Source organism: Rhinolophus hipposideros (assembly GCF_964194185.1).
Source record: "Rhinolophus hipposideros genome assembly, chromosome: X".
Lineage (NCBI taxonomy): Eukaryota > Metazoa > Chordata > Mammalia > Chiroptera > Rhinolophidae > Rhinolophus > Rhinolophus hipposideros.
In genome coordinates, this window is record NC_138046.1 from 87,145,308 (window position 1) to 87,167,197 (window position 21,890).

General features: G+C 39.0%; 1 protein-coding gene across 2 annotated transcripts in view; it reads left to right on the top strand.

Moving 5' to 3' along the window:
* Positions 1-21,890, top strand: part of DGKK (diacylglycerol kinase kappa) — a gene marked incomplete at its 5' end in the record, with an annotated part of 139,464 nt that overhangs the window by 21,634 nt on the left and 95,940 nt on the right. The gene's annotated exons all lie outside the window — the stretch shown is intronic.

Here is a 21,890-nt window from a genome sequence, read left to right on the forward strand (position 1 = left end):
ACACACACACACACACACACACAGAGATAGTTATTTAGCTTGACATTGAAACATATGAAAGGGTAAGTTTTGGCTGCTCACTCTGGTGCCAACCTCTTGCTCAGCTCTCCTATTTAACATATTTTCAGTCTGTCCCACAAGCAATGAGTTTCCTAAAGTTTGCATGCTTGGATGTGAGTTAAATTCAACAAACGTTTCTGAGGGCTTACTAATGACAAAGAACTGTGCTAAGTAGATATATGAAGCCACTCAGTCTTGGAAGGTTGTTTGAAGGAGGTGAGATCTGACCTGTGTCTGAACATTAAGCAGGACTTGGAAAGGCAATCATAGGAAAAGAGACAGGAGGTAAAGGGGATATCTTAAGCATAGACATGGACGAAATAGAAAGGGTGTTACTCTGAGAATCCCACACAGACTAGATGTGGTTGGAATTTTAGTGCATCATGAAGAAAGACTGGAGAAGTTAGGTGGGAGCTAAATTGCTAAGGGCTTTGAATGCCAGGTGAAGAAATATGTGTTCTAATCCATAAGCAGTGGAGAATTATGGAAGGTTTTCGACTGAGAGTTACACGACTAGGTTTAGATTTAAGAAAACTATGTCAATGTATAGAATGGGTTAGACAGGAAGACTCTAGAGAAAGTGACATCAGTCTAAGCAAGAGATACTGAGGACCTAAGGGCAATAAGTAGACAGAGAAAGGAAGAAGAGAGGCTGGCATCATTTGGTTTATAACAGACTAGGTGTTGACGATGGGTGAGAGAAAAGAGTGGAAGGCGACTCTGAACTTTCTAGCTCAGAATTGTTAAAATTATACAGAAGACAGGAACAAAAGTAAGCGTAGGTAACAGCTAGAGGAAGATTATGAGTTCAGTTCTGGAGAATCTGAATTTGAGGTGTTGGTGATGCCTGAGCTCAAGACAGTGATTAGAAAAGGGCAAGAATTAAAGACCAACGTGTGTATGTTTTACCATGAAAGGCAGGCAAGGTGGAAAAAAATCTGTTGTTCACCCCCAGACTGAAAGCAATGAAATAAAATCAGTAAAATTAGATAATGGAATAGAGATGAATATTGACAAATATTGTTTTGGGAAATAGGCAAAGAAACAATACTGATTTAGAATTCAAAAGTATTGGAAGATAAAGGAGAAAGAAGAGAATGTGTAATTTTTTAAGAGAACATTTTCTTTTAAAGTGTAGCTCCTGAGTAATTTTTTTCAATAAGTTTTATATCCTCTCCTTTGGCTATTTTCTCTTTGTTGATGAAAATCCTCTGAATGGTCTTGGAAGGAGAGGGAATATAGTTAACGTGTTGTGCTCAGGTAGAATGCAAGTGGCTTTTCTCTTATTGTCCAAGTCTTTATTTGTAAGTCTAGGAATATACTTTGTTTAGGAAAGCCAGTAAGAAAGGTTAATAGTTATCTACTGTGTTTCCCCCAAAATAAGACCTAGCCAGACAATCAGCTTTAATGCGTCTTTTGGAGCAAAACTTAATATGAGACGGGTACTATATTATATTGTATTATATTAAGACCCAATCTTATATTATAGTAAAATAAGACCGGGTCTTATGTTAATTTTTGCTCCAAAAGACGCATTAGAGCTGATGGTCCGGCTAGGTCTTATTTTCAGGGAAACATGGTAGATATTAGTAGGAGGAGCATTAGAACGTTTCTCTTGTGTTAAAATAAGAAAAAGATATTGTTTTCTATATCAAAGATTTTATTTCAAAGCTCTTCACACATAGTAGCCACTTAATAGCTGTTGAATTAACAAGGATAACAAAGATACACACACACATATATATAATATTAAAATATCTCCAAAGATATACTTATGGTATTATAAGATTTTCCGTAAAATTGTTGAGGGGAGATGGGGACTTTCTTAAAGAAAACTCTTCTTAGCAGGCAAATTTTGTCTTTTAGGTATGAACTGAATAATAAGTCCCTTAAAATAGCTGTAGATAGTGGAGGAAACAAAGGGAAAGTCAGACAGAATAATCAGGAAATAAATCAATAAATGTTTGAAAGTGTGAACGGAAGGCCTGGTAAGTCCTCAGCCCTCTGCTAGTTAGTATGGAAAGAACCAGGGTAGATGTGAAGTCTGCAATCTCACTTGGAAAACAAAACGTCTACACCAGAGACAAGTACATAACAATACGAGGAAAGCTATGATTAGGTTACAGCATGTGTAGTAGAAAGTAGTGCTGTAGAATTACAAAAGAGGAACAGTAAGGGATGGATTAGTTAGGGAAGACTTCCTGATGGAGGTGAGATTAATTGAATTTAGATCTGGAAGCAATATACACAAAGACTTGAGAGCAGCAGGGACTCTATCCAACTGGTATCAAAGGGCTTTGAGAGGAAGGCAGAAGGATTTAGACTTTATTCTGTACAGCAGGACATTATTTAAGATTCTTAAGTAGGAGCATAACATAATGAAAGTAGTTTTTATAAGCTATATATTGTGCCGGTTAGAAGGATAGATTGGGGAGGAACAAAATAGGAGGTGGGGGGATTTCTTAGGCTGTTGCAAAAATCCAGGTGAGAGATGATGGTGGCCTGCTTATTGCAATGATGATCATTCATTCATTCATTCCTCTAACATCTTTTGTTGAATACCTACTCTGTGTCAGGCACTGTGCCAATAACTGTAATTTACCTGGAGGAAAGTATAGCTAAGTAAAGGAAATACGACCAAGTATACAATAACTGCAAGCCTAAATAAAAAATGATAATGGCCACAGGAGAAACTCTGAGTTCAAAGGGGAGAACTGTTTGGAGCCTAGTAGAATGGGGAAGACAAGCATTCAGAAATGAGTAAAAGGGCATTTCAGAATTTTTCTTATTTGGGGGAAGTGATGGGAGGAGTGACAAGGAGGGAATTCTAGGCAAGCAAAACTGTGTGAACAAAGGAACCAAGCTGAGAAAACACTGTTTTGTTTTGTTTTGGAGAGCAGAAAATGTGAAGCTTGGGGGGTGCAGACAGAAATGAAGAAGAGAAGGTGGGGTAGGATGAGTGCATGGGTAAGGAAGAAGGGAAATGATCAGAGGAGATAGCATTGGATATTAATAATTTCTAATTTTCTTTCTACTTTGCAATTCACCCTTTTCTCAAACTCTATCTGGATTCTTTCTTAGTGCCATCAGAGCGTCTGGAATACTTTTGTTTTATTCCTGGACTGCCTACTTCTAAGGACCATCTTTCTCTGCTATGAGAACATAAGATCATGACTGATGATCAGAGATGCCCTGGTCTGAGAAGGGAACAGATTCCTCCATGCATTTCAGACGAGGCCAGTTTCTACACTAAGCAGCATCTATATGCAATCTTTGCTATTCAAGAGCATCTTTCAGTGTCAGTTTTGCTGCCTGTATATGCCTGTTTGGTATACCTTAGAAATGCCTTGTCATATATATATAAGGAACACTATTGCAAATCAGCTTTCTGTGTATGCTTATACTATTGAAATTTCAGACTGAAGCTTCAGAGACCCTTCCCATTCAGGCCTGTTATAGCCATTAAATGTGGTGGTCTTTCTAGACGTCCGCTTGATTTTTATATCATACTCTAAAGCCTTCCAAAATGCTTCCACATTTCCCATGTTCTATGTCCTTGGATTTTTGCCCCAACCCTGTGTGTAGTATTGGTTTCATCCCCATTATGCAGATGAGAAAGCTAAGGCTAAAGGACACTTTACTACTAAGGATCAGAGTCAAGATTCAAGCCAAAGGCTTCTGAATCCAAACTCAATCCCTAATACACATCAGGCTAGTAGGTACAAGATTTTCAAAGCAGCCCTCTTGAGGCCAGAAATAATCTAGCTTTCTCTAAACAAAGCAGAATAATGGGGGCCACCTGCTTTCATTTCAGGACTAATTACCTTCTGTAAAGCTAACCAAATCCGCAGGCTTAAGATGAGACACAGTTTTAAGATGGTTGTAATGTTTCTGTTTGTTTGTTTGTTTGTTTTTTAATGCCTAAAAAACGCTTTTAGATGCTTATAATGATGATTCATCATGTAAGTAGTTTGGGACTTCCTGAGATCAGAATTCTCAAAAAGCTCTACATTTAATTCTTAAGAGATTAAAAACACACCAGTCTGGTGGTTTTGGCCCAGAACTGAGACTTAAGAAGTTGATTCTATTCCTAGCCATGCTTTTGTGATTTGAGGTAAATCCTTTAACCTCTCACATCCTATTTATCCTTTGTAAATAAGCATATTTCCCACCATAGAATATCTGGAAAGCGCTTTAAAATTCTAGGCACAAAAGCATTTTAAAGGCCTTTAAAAGCCGTATACATTCTATAAAGCACTTTGCACAGCTTCAAAATGACTGTGACATCAATACGAAGTGGAATTAGTTCATTAAAAACAAGTAAACTGTATGGAGACAGGGTTAAGCACAGATTTCTGCCTGCCTACTACTGTCTTTAATAGGCACAGCTAAGGTCTGTGTTCTACTTTCATCTCTGCCACAATGTGAGGTTGCCACAGAAAGTTGGATCATCTTGCATACTGCCTCCTGCAGGACTGTATGTCACTAAGACTGATAATTCAGGGTGGAGATTTTTCTAAGGTAGAAGTCTAGTGAAGACAGCTATTTCTCTATTTCATTAACCTCCTTTGAAGGCTGAATTGTGTGCAAGGAAAAATGTCTTAGAATCTTTGGAATAATACTTCTCTGTCTTATGCCTTAATGGCCCCATCTATAAAATGGAGTAATTGAGATCTGCTTCTACCTGCAGAAGGGACGGTGTGAGGCTAACCATGAGAGTTTCACTGTAATATAGTGGGCTTCAGAGTCAGACATATTTGGGTTGAAATTCTAGTTCTGTCATTTCCTAGCTGAGACCTTGGGCAAAAACCCTAACTCAACTCTCTGAGTCTCATTTTCCTCATTTATCATAAGAGACTAATAATTCCCACCTTATAGGGTTGTTCTAAGGATCAATGGCATATAAGTGTTTAGTTCAGTTCCTGGTACTTAGTTGGTTCTTTAAAAATGGTAGCTGCTAGGATGTGAAAGACACCAATTTCTTTTCAAACATGTACTATACTCACTCACTACCTCTGCTCCTCTTCCCCTTCAAAAGGGGTAAGTGCTCCATGTAGAACAAAGAAAACGTGGGAACAACAAGGGTGGCTATCATTGCTTTTTAACAACGTATCTTAACATCAGAGTCATGTACTCCCTTTACGTACTGATGTTTTCTTCTGGGTAAACATGCATGCCATGAGACATACATGCAATTCAATTCAACAAGTATTTTTCAACATTTAGCATGTGCTTCTCTGACTTCTTCCACAATAAATTATCTCTTCTTGCCATAACTTATTGGTGGGGTGCAGATATTCATTAATATTAATTAATTATAGAATTCTAAGTTTTTAGTTAATAATTATTTCAATCCTGGCTGATATTTGAGCTACCAATATCTCAGAATTTTTTCCCAGAAAATCAGCAATTTTAATTTGAAATTTAATGTGTGAGTGAAAGACACAAGAAAGGAACTCCCAAAAAACTGCCGGGCAAAAATCATGCAGCTACAGGACCCCATCTCTCCAGGCCAACTGCTTTTGTGTGTGTGTGTGTGTGTGTGTGTGTGTGTGTGTGTGTGTGTGTGTATTCTGTGTTGACTTTATTGCAGCTTTTGAAGAGGTTGCTGCAGAAACCTAAGACCTGAAAGAGGTTCTTGGAGGCTCTCCTAGAGAGATTTTTCAAGCAGATAGGAGAGGTACTAATTCAATATCTACATAGGATTTTTCCCTTTAGATGGAGGATTAGATAAGTGCCATTACGTTTCAAAGCTCCCTTTATCATTATTTCACTTAGAAAGAGAAGACAATTATTTTGCGTCACCATTCCTTCCACCCCTTCTGATAACAGTTGATCTGGGGTGGGGGGAAGGGGGTTCACAGTGTGAGGGATATAAATGATAAACGTCTAAGTATTACCTTGTCTTGTACACCTGAAACTAATAAAAAATAATAATAATAAATAAATAAATAAAAATAACAACATTTATCCGTTAAAAAAAAAATGAGTTGATCTGAAGCTGCTACCAAAGAATACTGACAGCTATATTTTCCTAGTATTTCCTTGTAATTTGAGGTTAAAGCATAGCAAACATGGCAGACACAATCTCTGATGCATGGATTTATACCCATGAGAAAAAGTGAGGAAATAAGGATATTCTGTTTATGCACTGATTTTATAACATTTGCTACTATAAAGCGACCTGAGCTCTGAAATCAAATTTGGCTGCTTTGACCAGGTCTCCAAGATCCTAAGACTTTTTGTAGTGGATGATATGTATAACCAGCTCTCCATCACTAGGTTAAATGAAGACAGATTTGGGTATTTAATCCATGCTGCCAAGTAGCCTGAAGATTTCATGGAGGAGGCTCATGGCAGGGCATGTTTCTGGTCCTTTAGACTCAGTAGTTTAAAAATAACATTTGAATCCCAGAGATAGTCATTTAGATAGTGTTGTGGTTAAATAGTTGTGTTTGCTAAGCACACACCTCAGAAGACAGGCAAATGATCATAAATGTCAATACAGAGGCTGCACTGCACTTCTGGGAAGCGTAAAGCAAATTTAGCTTCTGTGTCATCCTGCAACAGGATCAAGTTCTGTGCACGGATGACACTCAGCGAAAAGCCCACCAATAGAACAAGGTAGGCATTATCAAAAAATCAGGGCATCAACATCTGAGTTCGCATCATATCTGCATTCATCTGAGTTGGCACTGTGTGGATTATAAATGGAAGCTGGAAAATCAACAGCCAGTATATGATGAGGTGAGGTCATCAGAAGCCTAGAGAATAATGAGAAGCTTCCAAAACACACTGAAATATAGCATGACTTGGCCTTGGACTTCTAGCAAATGAGAGTATATATGCATATGCAGGCCATTCTAGTCAGGAACTCTCAGAAATAGAACATCTTTTTACATGTTGAGCCAAATCTAAATCTTAGTGGCAAATGAATGATAAAGAAAACCTGGTATGAGAACTGGATAAGGCTGGCCTCAAGGATAGGGTTTGTGTATAGAGAATGGAAGAGATTGCCCCCACACTAATTATTTAGAGTCATGTGTATGCATGAGTAGTCATTACTCTCACCTGTACCACATTCCAGCATGAAGGACAACAATATGCACCTTGTTTTTCAAGTCCATGTTTTAGAAGGCTGATATGTTCACATTATCTGTGATTTGGAGGGAAGGGGGGAAGGAAGAAAAAGAAAATAAAAAAAACACCACACAAAGCTAATCATCCTTTCTAGGTCAAAGTCAATCCTAGGGACTGACTCTAGGTTGCCAGGGGGAGTTTTACGGGAAAAGTTAAAGTAGTGTAGCTGGAGACTTCAGACATGAAAACTTCAACTCATTGTACAAGTTGTTGAATCACTCTAGACTGTGTGTCTGAGCAAGGTTGGGCATCATACTGATAGTATAAATGGCAGCACTGGGGTGGTTGTGAGCCAGCTCAGCTCTTGAGGCCAGAGTGCTTTATTTGAGGCTTTTCTCTCTAGGGAGCCTGGTAACAGGTATGTGCATGACCCATTGCATTCTTTGTTCAGAGATAGCATAGGATATCTGTTCTCTGGTGTGTGGCTTCTTTCTAACTCTGAGGTGAGGGGAAGGAAAACAAGCAAACAATCAAAGTAGTAGCCGGCCTTTTCTCTCTCTTCAGTGCCCTTTATTCCTATTGGTGTTGAACTCTGCTCTAGTTGTTTCAAGCAAGGCTTCCAACACAGCAGATACTTCCTTGTGCGATGACTATTGGTAGGGCATTTGGGTATTTCATCACCTTTGGTCAGGCCTTTCCCAGCTTCCCTTTGAAGAGGGGAAATGTGGGAGGAGTGAAGGAGGAGAGGACGCTCCAAATGGATGATACTCGTATATCAGATGCTGTTACTTCCTCATCTCCCTTTGGACCATTCCCGAGGCTGCCATCCTAAGTGGAACATGATTCTTGGGCATTGGTGTCATCATGTGGTTTAGCATGTTACACACACTCCAGAACTTGGACTTCCGGCTAGCAGCAGCAGAGTAGTAGTGACCTCAACAAAGAAGGGTGTTGATGCTCTTTGTGAGAAACCAAGCCAGTTGGGCACATTGTTGAGGCCGTGGGATGACAACAATGACCTCTACCTTATCCTGCCTTTGCTCTAGGAGAAAAGGCCCAAAGACTCACTGTAGGTAAAGATACCACTCAGTGCATTCTAATAATCAGAGAATTATTTTGTCAGAGTGAATACAGAGGCACATCCCCATCCCTCTCAACTTCACAGATCCCTGATGTCCCTCTGGGGCAGTGAAGATCATCATTTCTAGGGAGTTCCAGTTCAGGGAGCAAGATGGAGCCCTTAGCTTGGTTCACTGTGGGGGCACCTTAGACAGTAACTCATAGTAGGTACCTGATTTTCTCAGTCACCACTATTAAGGAATACTGGTCATCCAGTGCTCATTATGAGCCCTTGATAGCTATGAAGCCTTTACAGACCCTAAGAACAGGAGAATCTATTTTGAGGTTTACTACCCCCTACTTCACCCGCTCCATACATTATCGAGCTCACTTGTGGATTGCTGTATACTTATGCACCTTCATATGGATTTGCCCCTGTTGATGTATGTGTGGTTCTCTTGCTACCAGTGTAAGTTAGTGTTTCTGTGTAGGAGTCTAGCACTATATGTTTTAGTCAAGTCCTGTGAGGGGCATTCTCAGGAGAATTAATAGAGCAATTTGTTTAGAAATCATTTCCCACCCCCAGATATCCTTAAGAAGACCAGGCTGATTACAAAAAGGATAAATTCAAATCAGAACTCCTTGGGGGAGTTCCCAGAAAATCAAATAGTCCTATTTCATATTATCCATTTGTGATCTAGGGAAAGGTGTTGTGACTAAATCATGTAAAATGAAAGTACTGGGGATGAAATGGAAAAAGAGGAGAGAAAAGAGGTTTGGTAAAATGTTAGAAAGAACAACAACAACAAAAGTAGCCTCTCCGCCAAATGCCTAATTTCTCTTTCAATGTTTGGAAATACCACAAAAATAGCTCTTTTCTTTATGGGCTTTTTTTATTAGTTTCAGGTGCACAAGACAAGGTAATACTTAGACCTCACAAAAATAGCTCTTGCTTTGAGTTGTCCAGGTGGCTGGAGATCTAGTTATTTTGCATTTAACCAAGGGTCAAGGGATCTTTGCTGATGTTTTTTGCGTAAGGGTTACAAATAAACTTTCCACCATGTTTATCTGGGGGTGAGCTGGGGTATAGGTGGTTTATTTAGTACTTAAATTATTTTTAGATCACCTTTCAGTCACTCCTTTAGAAAAAAAAAAGCAGCGTTTATGTCCTGAAGGATTTCCAAAAAGAATACAGAAAAGCTGGGTTGCTGCCCCCTCATTCCTGTCTCTGGGGGAATTTCCCACGAGGAATCTGAGCAAGGCCCTTTGACTCTTTATTTACCCTGTCTCAAAGAATTATTGTGCAAATAACTGGAACTGGTCAAATAGTGGTCCAAACAAAGGCAAAGCATCAGAGATTTAGCCCTACCTTAAGGCAAGTTGAGTTTCAAATGCTGATAATGACAACTAATCAGTGCTTGGCAATGTAAACTCCTGGAACCTGATTGCTCTTATATGGAACACCTAAAACCAGTGTCTCACTGTGAGTTCCATTTTACTGAATTTTGAATCCGGTTGGTGTCTTACTAAAACAGCTGTGCCAAGCATTAGTTTTACAGTGGCCTGGGGTTTTGATTTCTGTAAAAATATATACTGCTTCTTCTAGAAGCTAAAGAATGTTAGATTTTTAGCCTCGGTATGGCAAAATTTGGAAATTTTCAAGACAAAAATTTCACAGATTTATGTAACATTGTATATATACTAATCATGCTTCTTTATTTTTTTGTAAATGGAGGATAGCACAATTTGAAGAAGAATTGTAATTTTTGAGCTATTTTCCCCCTCCTCACATCAGATATGGTAAATAAATATAGTCAATAATATTGTAATAACTATGCATGGTGCCAAATGTGTACTAGACTTATCAGGGTGATCACTTCATAAAGTATATCAATATTTAATCACTATGTTGTACACCCGAAACTAATATAATATTGTATGTCAACTATAACTGAAAAATAAATTTAAAAAATAATCTTAAAAGAAACTCTCACTAGATAATATATTTTGTAGTATTATATGAGGTGTGATTAAACAATACGGTGAATCTTTAAATAAAAAAATTTATTACAGTAAAAGACACATTACCATTAATCCCCCTCAAAACACTCCCCCTCAGGTATGGTTGAGAGAAGGTGTGTTTTAAAGTGTGCCATAAATCATCCTCCATCATGACAACGCTCCGTGTCACACATCATTTCTGGTATATGGCAATTTCTGTCAAATAAAAACATACGGTGTGTCTTCATCTACCTTATTCATCAGATCTGGCACCAGGCAACTTATGGCTCTTCCCCAAAGTCAAAATGACCATGAAAAGTAAATGCTTTGAATTGATTCAGGACATCGAGGCAGTCATGACAGCACAATTAAAGACACTCACGAAAGAGGACTTCAGGAACTGCTTCAGAAAGTGGCAAGAACGATGTGATAAGTATGTTAGAAGCGGGGGGTATTTTAAGGAGGATTAATGGCAATGTGTCTTTTATTGTAATAAGTTTTTTTTTTTAATTTAAACATTCACCATATTATTTAATCACACCTTGTATTCAGCTCCAGGAGCTATGTTGCTATGAATTCCATAGTAGTACATATGCATTAGTAATTATGTATAAGCAATAAGCTCAAATTCTTCTAGTTAGGCCAGTCAGCACACACACCACACACACACGTAAAAGCCTCCAAAGGCATGAAAGATAGCAAAAAGAACTGCATGGGGAATATTCCTCCAAATGTGTTCTATAACAGGCATATAACAACATGATACCAAAAGCATGATCCATACCAAGTAAAAATTAATAAACTAGACCTCAGCAAATGTAAAACTTTTACTCTGTGAAAAACCAATATGAGAGAAAGTATTTTCAAATCACATGTCCAACAAAGGACTTGTATCTAGAATATATGAAGAAGTTTAACAACTAAACATTTAAAAAACCAAAAGATCCAATTAGCAAATAGGTAAAAGACATACAAGCATTTCATCCAAGAGGATATACAGATGGCAAATAAGTACATGAAAAGATATTCAATATCATTAGCCATTAGAGAAATGCAAATTAAGACCACAATAAGATGTTACTGTACACCTATTAGAATAGCTAAAATGAAAAAGTAGTGACACCACCAAATGCTAGAGAGGATGTAGAAAAACTAGATCACTCATACATTGCTGGTGAGAATCTAAAATGGTACAGGCACTCTGGAAAATAGTTTGGCAGTTTCTCTTCAAGCTAAAAATAGATTTACTATATGGCCCAGCAGTTGCACTCATGGGCATATATTCCAGAGAAGTGAAAACGAGTTTTCATGCAGAAATGTGTACACATGTGTTCATAGCAGCTTACAGGCATACCATGGAATATTACTCAGCAATATAACAAGTTTGGTGAACCTCAAGAAAATTATTCTGAGTGTTAAAAAGCCAATCTCAAAAGGATACATACTGAATGATTCCATTTATGTAAAAATTGCAAAATAACAAATTATAGAGATAGAGAACAGATTTGTGGATGCCAGAGGTTCGGGATTGGGAGGGGGCAGAGGGAGTAGACATGGCTATAAAGGAGTAGCATGAAGGAGTCTTATGGTGATGATACAGTTCAATACCTTGATTGTCATGATGTTTACCCAAAGCTACACATGTGATAAAATTGCACAGAGAAACACACACACACACACACACACATATACACACTAGTTCATGTATAACTGGTGAAATCTGAATAAACTCTGTGGATTGTACCAATGTCAGTCTCCTGCTTTTGATATTGTACTATAGTTATGTAAGATGTGAACACTGGGGGAGGATGGGGGAAGGATGCACAGGACCTCCCTATACATTTCTTTGCACCTTCCTGTGAATCTATAATTATTTCAAATTTTAAAAAATGTTTATAAAAACCAAGAGTAACGTTTTTTGGATGCTGTATATTTTGTTTTATATGTAGGACACAATTAATTTATTTTGTGTATTAAAATAATTTCTGTGTATTAAAAGTGACTTTGTCTTTTTGTGCCTAAATATAGCACAATATGTTTTTTAAATTACAGCCTATACTGTAAAAAGATGCTTTTTCTCTGGTGTAGGGATGTGATAGTGGAAATGGGAGATGCCTGAACACAGCTAAACCCAGAGTATTGTAGCCCATTATTAAACTATAATCAGTAAATCTAATAGGGTTATTTGTTTAGGATTTTGTAACAATCAATCCCCAGTTGTGGCATGAGTAATAAAAACACATTTATATTTGTCTTTTAGAATGTGTTTTATGCTTTCATTTAAATATAGTTATGTAAGCCTGAGTGACTTCAGAGTCCATTCAGAAAATAGATGGCATTACATCTTAGACTCAAGCAAAGTACCCAACTAAGGCAAGAATGCCTGTCTTGAGACGAAAAATATGTATTTCACATGTTTCTTACCTCTTAATTGCTCTAGGTTGTTTATTATGTGGAGAGATGGCCTTGTGACATTTCCCTTGAGGAAATTAATTAAACACTTTGATTCAAGAAGCTTCTTTTGGGGCTGTAGGTTGCATTAGAATTTAGAACTCAAGAAGAGACTAAAGAATGTTATCAGTAGACTTTCTCCATTTGTTGAACTGTATCAATAAGACCCTGAAAGCACTTTGGCCCAGGAAAATGGTATCATTTCTAGTTATTTATATCAATTTACTGAACGGTTTATACCTAGGCTAATATGTATCTACACACATATCCTGATGAAAAACATGTGGCAATAATATAAAATGAACCTGGTCTGTAACATATATTGATGTTTTTAGAAATAGGTGCTATTGAGAAAACATGACATTTTACTGCACTTTAAACTTGGAGAAGAAAAACACTTTCTAAGTGTACCTATTGAGGCAATGAGCTATGAAGATGATAATCTACTTCCTCATTGCCTTTGTGGGATGTTGAAAAGATAAATCAACAGAATGTATAAAATATTTTAAACTTCATGGAAATTGTGTGCTTAATATTTTTTTCCATGCACTAAAAGCTTTTAACACTGAATTCTGCCTTCCTGATAACCCTTCACTGACATCTTTTCCTCTACCATTTTCTCTCTGATTCTCCTATCTGCTGATTCCAAAACCACTATTTTTTATCTAAATATCCATATACTCACCTTAGCTTCAAGCCATCAACTCATATGTTCTCTTACCTCTGAACGTGCTTTTTGGAGGATTTGTATATATGGGACACAATTAGGAAATTGAGATAGACCAAAGGGCATCCCAAGGCACCTCTGAGTCCTCGAATGAGGAGATGGTATACGCATATGCTTTATACATTTTGGGGTCAGAAAGATTGTCGCCTTTCATACTCAAGGTTTATTAGGTTTTTGGCTCACATTTCCCTTATTTTTCATTATGTAAGGTGCTACTCCTGGGTAAAAATAGTTTAGCGAATCGTGAGCCTGAAAAACAGTCTTACCGTGTCTCCAGGTGAGAAAGACCTGGAAAAATCAAAAAGCATATCAGTTGGGAATACCAAGGTGGATTGCCCATCAGGAAAACCACAGAGCTTATAGGCAGCCAGGGAGTTCCCTTATAACTCATTTCTCCGTAATAACCAAAGTGAGTTCATTGGCCTGGGGAATCTCCACCTACTCTATACTCACTTTTCTGCGTTAAAAGTGCTCTTGGTCTTCCACTGATCTCATGTTGGTAGAGCAAATCTTCAGCGGCTCGTACATAATTGAAGCTAAGTAGAATGAGCATTTCCTTTCTTTGCATCAAGGGTAAAAGGAGGAGAAGGAACTTTTAAGAAAAGTAAGAACAGAAATTTGAAGGGGATAGCTTAAGTATATAGTCATTCCATATAGTCCTGGGCAAGGAGATGGATTTGTTGACTGTGAAATCCACGCGAACCATCTTAAGCACTTGAAAGTTACACAGATAAAATGAGAAGATGCATTTGCTAGTTTTCATTGTATAACTGCACATTTAGACTTCCCTTCAAAGCCCAAGGCACATGAATGGCAAAGTAGAATGAGAAGGGGTTGGAACTTTTGCATTGGCACAAGTTGTTTGGGTTGTCAGAAGTTGTTACATAGATAGTTGTAAACCTCTGGGTTCTGGCCAATAAAGCCATAGGTCTTGTTAGTTGGTATGATAGCCTTGCTCTTAGTTGTTTGAAATGTGGGAGAATGGCTTTGTGATATGTACTTTATTTTATTTAACTAGTTTTGAGTTTGCAAAGTTAGATCTCTAAAAGCTAGTCATTTCCTCCTAGATAATTGGCCTGGAATTAGGATGTACTGTCTGTTGAATAAATTGCCACCAGGTAAATGGTGGTGCCTTAGTTATAGCAGATTATAGCAGTTCTTGAAACTGTGTTTCCCATAGATTTGGTTAATGGAATAATACAGAAGAGAATATTTTCAACTAAGTCCTCCATTTGGTCCTTCAAAAATTGCCTCACTGTTTTAATACAAACATTGGGGAGGATTATATTTGAAATGTCTATGTGTTAAATTTTAAAAAGATACAAACACTTGGGTTTACTAATCCTGTTCTAATCACCACTCGTTCTAACACTGGTTCCTCTTCCAGGCTGTAATAGAACATTTCTCTTAACTTACCTTAAATCTTCATACTGACATAATGAGAAGCCCTTCCGATGCTCTAGGTTTTTTTTTCTGGGGGAGGAGTTCAAAAGTCCCAGCACTATGAGCATCTTTATAGGGACAGCAGCCACAAATTCTTCTACAGACTTATATTTGATTTTCTCTTTTAAGGAAGGGGCAGCTCACAGTGGCCCATATGGGAATCGAACCGGCAACCTTGGTGCTACCAGCACCACGCTTTAACCAACTCAGCCAGCTGGCCACCTCCTGGTTTTCTATTTATAGTCTTTGTTTCCTTTCCCAGTGATCCCTGCTCTGTTACTCATGGGAAAGAGAGAAACTGTGCTTACATGGATTAATCCACAAAAATCAAAAGCACCCTAACCTAAGGGTAGTAAAGACCCGCTGGGCTTAGACCATTAGTATGTAAACTATGCTCCAGTATTTGGGGCGAACTCTGATTTCAAATTGAACCTCCAATACCCTGTTGCAAACTATATATATATATATATATATATATATATATATATATATATATATATATATATATATATATACTCATACTTAACAAGCCTTATGTTAGGGTTAAAAAATATTTCCACCATATCCACAGAAAGAAAGAAGAAATATGTATTAAATTTCTACTTAGCACTAAGCACTTTATGTATCTCTTGATCATCAAGAGTTGAGTGTCATGAGAATTTAAATCTGTTGAATCAGTCTGGAAGGCAATTTAGCAATATGTGTAAGAAAATGTTAAATTGTACATAGCCTTTGACCCAGTAATTCCACCTATATTTTTTTTCTTAAAGAAATGGGAAAAAAAAAGAGTTGAGTGTCATTATATGTTTTTAGAAATAAAAATGCTGAGGTTATAAGTTAAATTACTTGCCCAAGGACATACACCTAGTAAGGGATGGAGCTGAGTTTCAAATCCAGGTTTATCTGACTCTAAAATCTACGCTCCTTTTTACTATACTAAACTGGCTTTTGCTTAAATATATGTGCTTGGAAATATAAGAATCTTCATGTGTTTTCTACAGTAGCAACTGGCTTTTACTAACCAATTGATAGGAACATTTGAGAGTACCCTTTCTCATTATCCTCCCCAAGTGTATTTTTCTTCCATTCAATTTCACTTTATAAACATTCATCAAGTACCTACTATAGGTACATTGTGGCACTCTGGGCACTGTGACCATTAGATATAACCCAGCTATGACATGTATTTGTGATTTACCAAGAGAGTTTAATGATGAGGTTGTCCTTTCTGATCTACTCAGTTTTTAAATAATTTCTATTTCTGGGCCCAGGTCTATCCCTGCAGTCTTTATTTGGTGGAAGTTTACTTTATGGCAACAGACCTGAGCAATATTAATAGTGTTGCCTATTACGTCTTGGTCTTCCCTTGATGAAGCAAGTGCCAACTTTTAGCATCTTTATCTGCAGTTCCTAGCAAGGAGATGGTGGCTTGGGGAAGTGGAATGACTTGCTCACAAGGCACGTTACTGTTGGAGTCCAAACTCCATGCAATTCAGAGTCCATTATGCCCACTGTCTCTCCCAGGTGCCACATTGCTGCACATATTGCACCATGCATAAATGTTTCTGTGAAAACACACACAAACTGGATCATTCAGATTTCTTGTGGTTTTGCAAACTATTCTCTCTCTCTCTCTCTCTCTCTCTCTCTCTCTCTCTCTCTCTCTCTCTCTCTCTCTCTCACCTCAAATCATCCCTCACTTTCCAGGAAAGAGGCAATGCATATGGTATAATGAGTAGAAATGAGTCTAGGCTTTAGAATCAGACAGACTTGGGTTCAAAGTCATCCCTCTTTGTAACCGTGTGATCTTGGAGAAGTCAGTTACCCCTTCTGAGAGTCCGAGCCTTGTCTGTAATGTGAAGCTAACAATACTTACCTTGCAGTATTGTCTTGTTAGCACCAATGTGCACAGCATGCCTAGCAGGATGGGTAGCCCCGGTGGACATTTCAGAAAAGGTGTGAATATCATAAATGTGTGTGTGACTACATTACTTTTTATCATATGTATGGAGGGGTCAAAGGGGCAAGAGGGGTTAACTGTGTCTCCATATTTCTCTGTATATAAATTTTAGTGTGTGTGTGTATTACTATTAGTGAGTCTGTTTTACTCTGGACTCTCCTCTGATATGTCTCATGTTCCTTTCCTTTCTTAAGCAATCCTAGTTTTTAGGCTGTTTCCAGTTAAAGGACAATTGCCACCCCCTCTCAGAGATCAAGTTTGTCTACTGTTTTTTGTGTGATGCAAGTGTAGCTGTCCCCCAGATCTCAGCTGATAATCCTTCTCTTCCCATTTTAGTCAGTGCTGCCTTCTCCCCAGCAACTTTGAGCTGCACACACTGATTAAAGCACTATCTCAGAGCCAATGAAATGATGGCTGAGAGATGCTTGCAAGACCAGTGGGAATCCTATGTGCCACTGGTGGGAAAAATGAGCATCTTTTGTTAGCTACAATTTTGTGAGAGTTTGACACCAGCCCTAGTTTCCCCTCCAATGTAACACACTCGTCCTATTCTTATTTTTTTGTACTTCTCTCCTCTTCCCCTCTTCCAGGCCTGTGAGCTTGAGTTTTAATACCACTGATCTCTTACTTCCTGTCTCTCTCTTTCCCTCTCCCTTAGTGCATTTGTACTTTTCTGGTGGCCCCTTCTGAATAGCCTATTAAGAATTGAGCAGCACAAAATCCAGATGGTAACAGGTCAGTCTTGCTCTAAGCCGTGGCCAGTGGGTGTTAGAATTTGATTACTGTAGTTCGTAGCCATTTAGGAATTGAGTAGTCTTAATCCCTTAACATTAGCCTAGCTGGAGGGGGCGTGTAGTTCTACCAGGCGTTTGCCTGCACGGAGAAGTTGAAAAAGGATGTAAATCTGAACGGTGTTTCAACAGGGATGTAAATGGAGGTCCAAAACTACAAGAAGGGGAGCAGTAGGTCTGTGGCATGGCATCTGAAAAAGCCGTGGGAAGTGGCCCCTGGGAAGGGGAGGCTACAGTAACAGCAGCACTCTCAGCCTTTCCTAGTAAGATCCTTAGAGAATGCTTTGTGCAGTTACATGGCCAAGTGAATTTTTTAATTATTGCTACTATAAGCCATCCAGGTCAGAAAAGATTTTCCTTTGGTCCCAGCATGGTATTATCCTCATTTACCATGAGGATGCCTGCCAATGGCACACTTGATTATGCCATAAAGAATTACCAGTAATGATGCCAAAGAATTGTATTGCAGGATGACAGAAAAAGGATGTGAAGGAGAAACTAGGCTTTGGAAAACAGACTACTAATTAAAATGATATCACCACAGAAAACATAAAATTTAGAGATATAGTGAAAAGAGCCTTATACTAGAAGTTAGGAGGCCAGAACGAGCTTACCACATAGTGACTTTGGGCAAGTCCCTTACTGCATTTCCTTGAGTCACAGTGTGGAAAAAGCCAACAGTATTACCTACCTTACCTATTCCTCAGTGTTGTCTTCAGAGTCAAGGAAGACTCTTCAAGCTCTTTATAGTTGATAAAGTACTGTGTAAACTAGACAATTATTATTACCTTAATTATTTTAGCATTTAATATTAAAAACAAAAACAAAACTGAACTAAATTATTGTGATTCACACCACCAATCTCTCCCCAGTCCTGCTTCCTTCTGTTGACTGACATAGAATAGGGTATAACTTGCGTAAGACCAGTGATATAAACCTTACTTTTTTCTTTCACTGAGGGAATAACTGGTCTTTCATGTCCTGTAAAACTCCAAGAGAGATTTTAGCTCTGTCATTTGTTAACCTAGTAGGGAAGTTACAAGTCTCAGTTCTCCATGTAACATGATTTAACACAGTGCTTCCAATATAGTAAAGACTCACCAGCTGTTAGCAATTATTATTATTATTATTATTGTTATTATTATTACTCCAGGAGGCCTCTCCCTGATACTCTCCTTTTACCAATTGGAACAGCGTTTCAGCTTTATTACCAGGCCAGTAATTTCTCTGGAACCAAGACCCATGACACAGTCTCTTCCTTGACAAGTTAGGATCTCCTGCAATCATAGCTCTTCCCTGCCTTTTCCCTCCAAGTTTGGTGGCTGTCAAACTACCATGACTTGTGCTTCCGTATGAGGCAATTTTGCTCAACCGAGGACAGTCCTCTGCTCAGAGGCAGCAAGGTTATCCACAGCTTTAGAGGTTGAGCAGAAACTCCCTATCCCCACCCGCAGGTCAATCCCACCCCTGACCAATCCCACTCTTGACATGCCCTTACCTGAGACCTTGCTTCTGTTCTTACTTACAACTGGTGATGCATAGCAAACAAGTGCGCGCGCGCGCGCGCGCACACACACACACACACACACACACACACACACACTAGTGAATTAGTGAATTTCATCTTCCCTAGAACACTGTTGCTGCAAGAAGCCAGCGGAACCAAGTAGAACCAATGGAGCAAGCAGAACCAGTTTCTGTCTACCAACCTCATGATTCTTCTTCTTTTTTTTTTTTTTATTATGGAATAGTGTGTTTTTACAGGATGTCAAGTCATTGTTTTTTTCAATCTAGTTGTGGAGGGCACAGCCACTGGTCCATGTGGGACTCGAACCGGCGACCTTGATGTTATGAGCACCGCGCTCCAACCACTGAGCCAACTAGTTGCCCACCGGTGGCTCAGCTCCAAGCTCAAGCTGTTGTTTTCAATCTAGTTGTGGAGGGCACAGTTCACTGGCCCATGTGGGAATTGAACCGGCAACGTCAACCTTACTCGCGCTCTAACTAACTGAGCCATCTGGGACCCCAACCTCATGATTCTTGTCAACACCACTTCATAAGGCTGAGAAAAAGCAAAAATGGAATTGTAACAGCTATATAGATGTCAGAGGGATAGTAGATTGGGGGAGGGGGTTACCACTTTGTGAGGGGTGTAAATGTCTAACTATTACATTGTTTCGTACACCTGAAACTAATACAAAATACATGCGTCCTATTTGGGAGACCACCTCAGGGATACTGTGGATGCCTGATCATGGCATTGTACACCAGAAGCTAAACATTAATAAACGCCAACTATAATTTTATATATGTAATGTGATGGCTCAGTGTGAGGTCGGAGGGATAGTGGATGGGGGCAGGGGAGTTCACAGTGTGAGGGATATAAATGATGAACGTCTAAGTATTACCTTGTCTTGTACACCTGAAACTAATAAATTTAAAAAAAATTGAAAAAATAAAAAATAAATAAATAAATAAATAATAATTTTTAAAAAACACAAAAGCTCACACATCCCCTCTTTATTACCTAACTACTTCACCCCACAGAGGACCTGTTAGTGAATGAGCTCTTAATTCCTGTCACACCTTCAGATGGCTGTCTACATGGGGCCAGTTTGGCATAGGCAATCTCCCCAACTCCACAGTTACATGCAGTTAGGTGATGTGGGTTCACTGCACCCACATTATTAGAGCCATTTGATGTCATGATTGGAAAGAGACAGATATTTTTCAAGATCAAAGCACAGAAAGTATTGAGTCTTCATCACTTTGCTCTTTGAGTGAGTTGTAGCCAAATGAGCTACAGATTTGCATATTTGCAAGGTTCCATTTGGCCTTATGTTGCAAGCATTTAGAAATATCTCTAACACTGAAATCCTCAGATTTAGGAGCTTCTATACATGGTCCAGCATGTTGTTACAAAGTATCAAAATATGCAAAATATGGGATTATGACGTTTCAGGCAACTCTTCAAAGAACTGTGGATTTTTTTTCTCCCCGTTTGTGAAATCATTTGCAGTACATGGTCTCCTTTAGCTAAACTAATGGAATCTGCAGACATTATTGGCTCATGGCTCTTACCGCTGAGTTAAATAGTGGCCCCTGGGAGAAAGAAATAAGTGGACTGAAGGGATCCACAAGTTGGACCTGACACCCAAGCTAGACCATGATGACCATCATCCTGTAGATGCTTGGTATTTAGAGGGGACAGACAGTGGAGTCAAACAGGCCTGGGTTAAACCTCAGCTCTGCTACTCACTGTGACTTAGAACTAGTCAATTAACCTCTCTGAGCTTCCAATTTTCCACCTCCCTCACAGGACTGTGCTGTGGGCATTAAATGAGATAATGCATGTAAATCCAAGGCAAATAGCAGACATTTGTCAGCCAGAAACAATTCTTTTCCTCTGAGAGAGATGGTTGAAGAGACCCTTAGAGAAGAAATTGCTGCCCTGGCTGCTTCTATGAAGACATCACCAGAATCAGAACAGGAGCCACTGGTCTCATAGCACTGTGATATGTGTTAACATAAAGATGGCATATGGCTTGACGGGATCCAAGGGCAGGAAGCAGTTGGGGTAGTGTCCCTGAGAGAAGAAACATCCACAGAATTTTAGAAGAACCTATCCATCTCTGCTAGCTGGTGGTCAGGCGAAAGGGTGGGGGAGAAGGCAGTTGGAAGCTGACATGCTTTGTCATTCTTTGTAAGATGGTGTTACTAAATAAGATAATTGCTGTCCTGGCCTCTGTGATCTTGGTTAAGTTGAAGATCAGGGTCCAAAATTCCCTGGCATCTTTCCTTTAAGGACTTTGTGTGACCATAGAACTGCCTTTTCTGGGCAGTAGCAACTGCTGCTGCAGCAGTAGAGTTCTACCACTAAACTTCTACTTACAGAATTCCTTTTACTGGATTTCCTTCTTTCAAGATTTTGGTTCTCCCAAGGCTCAGAAACAACCCTCCTTCACCTAGTTGACATCTTTAGTCTTCCCCGCATTTGCACAGCAAAGCCAACCTTCTACAAGAAGCCTTCCCATAAGTCACTTTTCTTCTCAAACTTCCAAAACTCTGACCCAGCCCATCCTCTTGATCCCACTCTTGGAGTCAAGCCACCTTCCTGCTAGTCTCCTCACATCCCTTTCCATCCTATTCCACTGGAGCCCCCAAAACTATGCATGTGGTCCAGGAGACTTTGCCAATACAGAGCAAACTCAGTGGCTACGGTTATAGGGCACCTTCACTCACATTCAGGAGGTCAGTGAGGATTCCACGCACTACTGAAATAGAGTGGTCCAAAGCTCAGTCCTGCTTCGGCCACTAA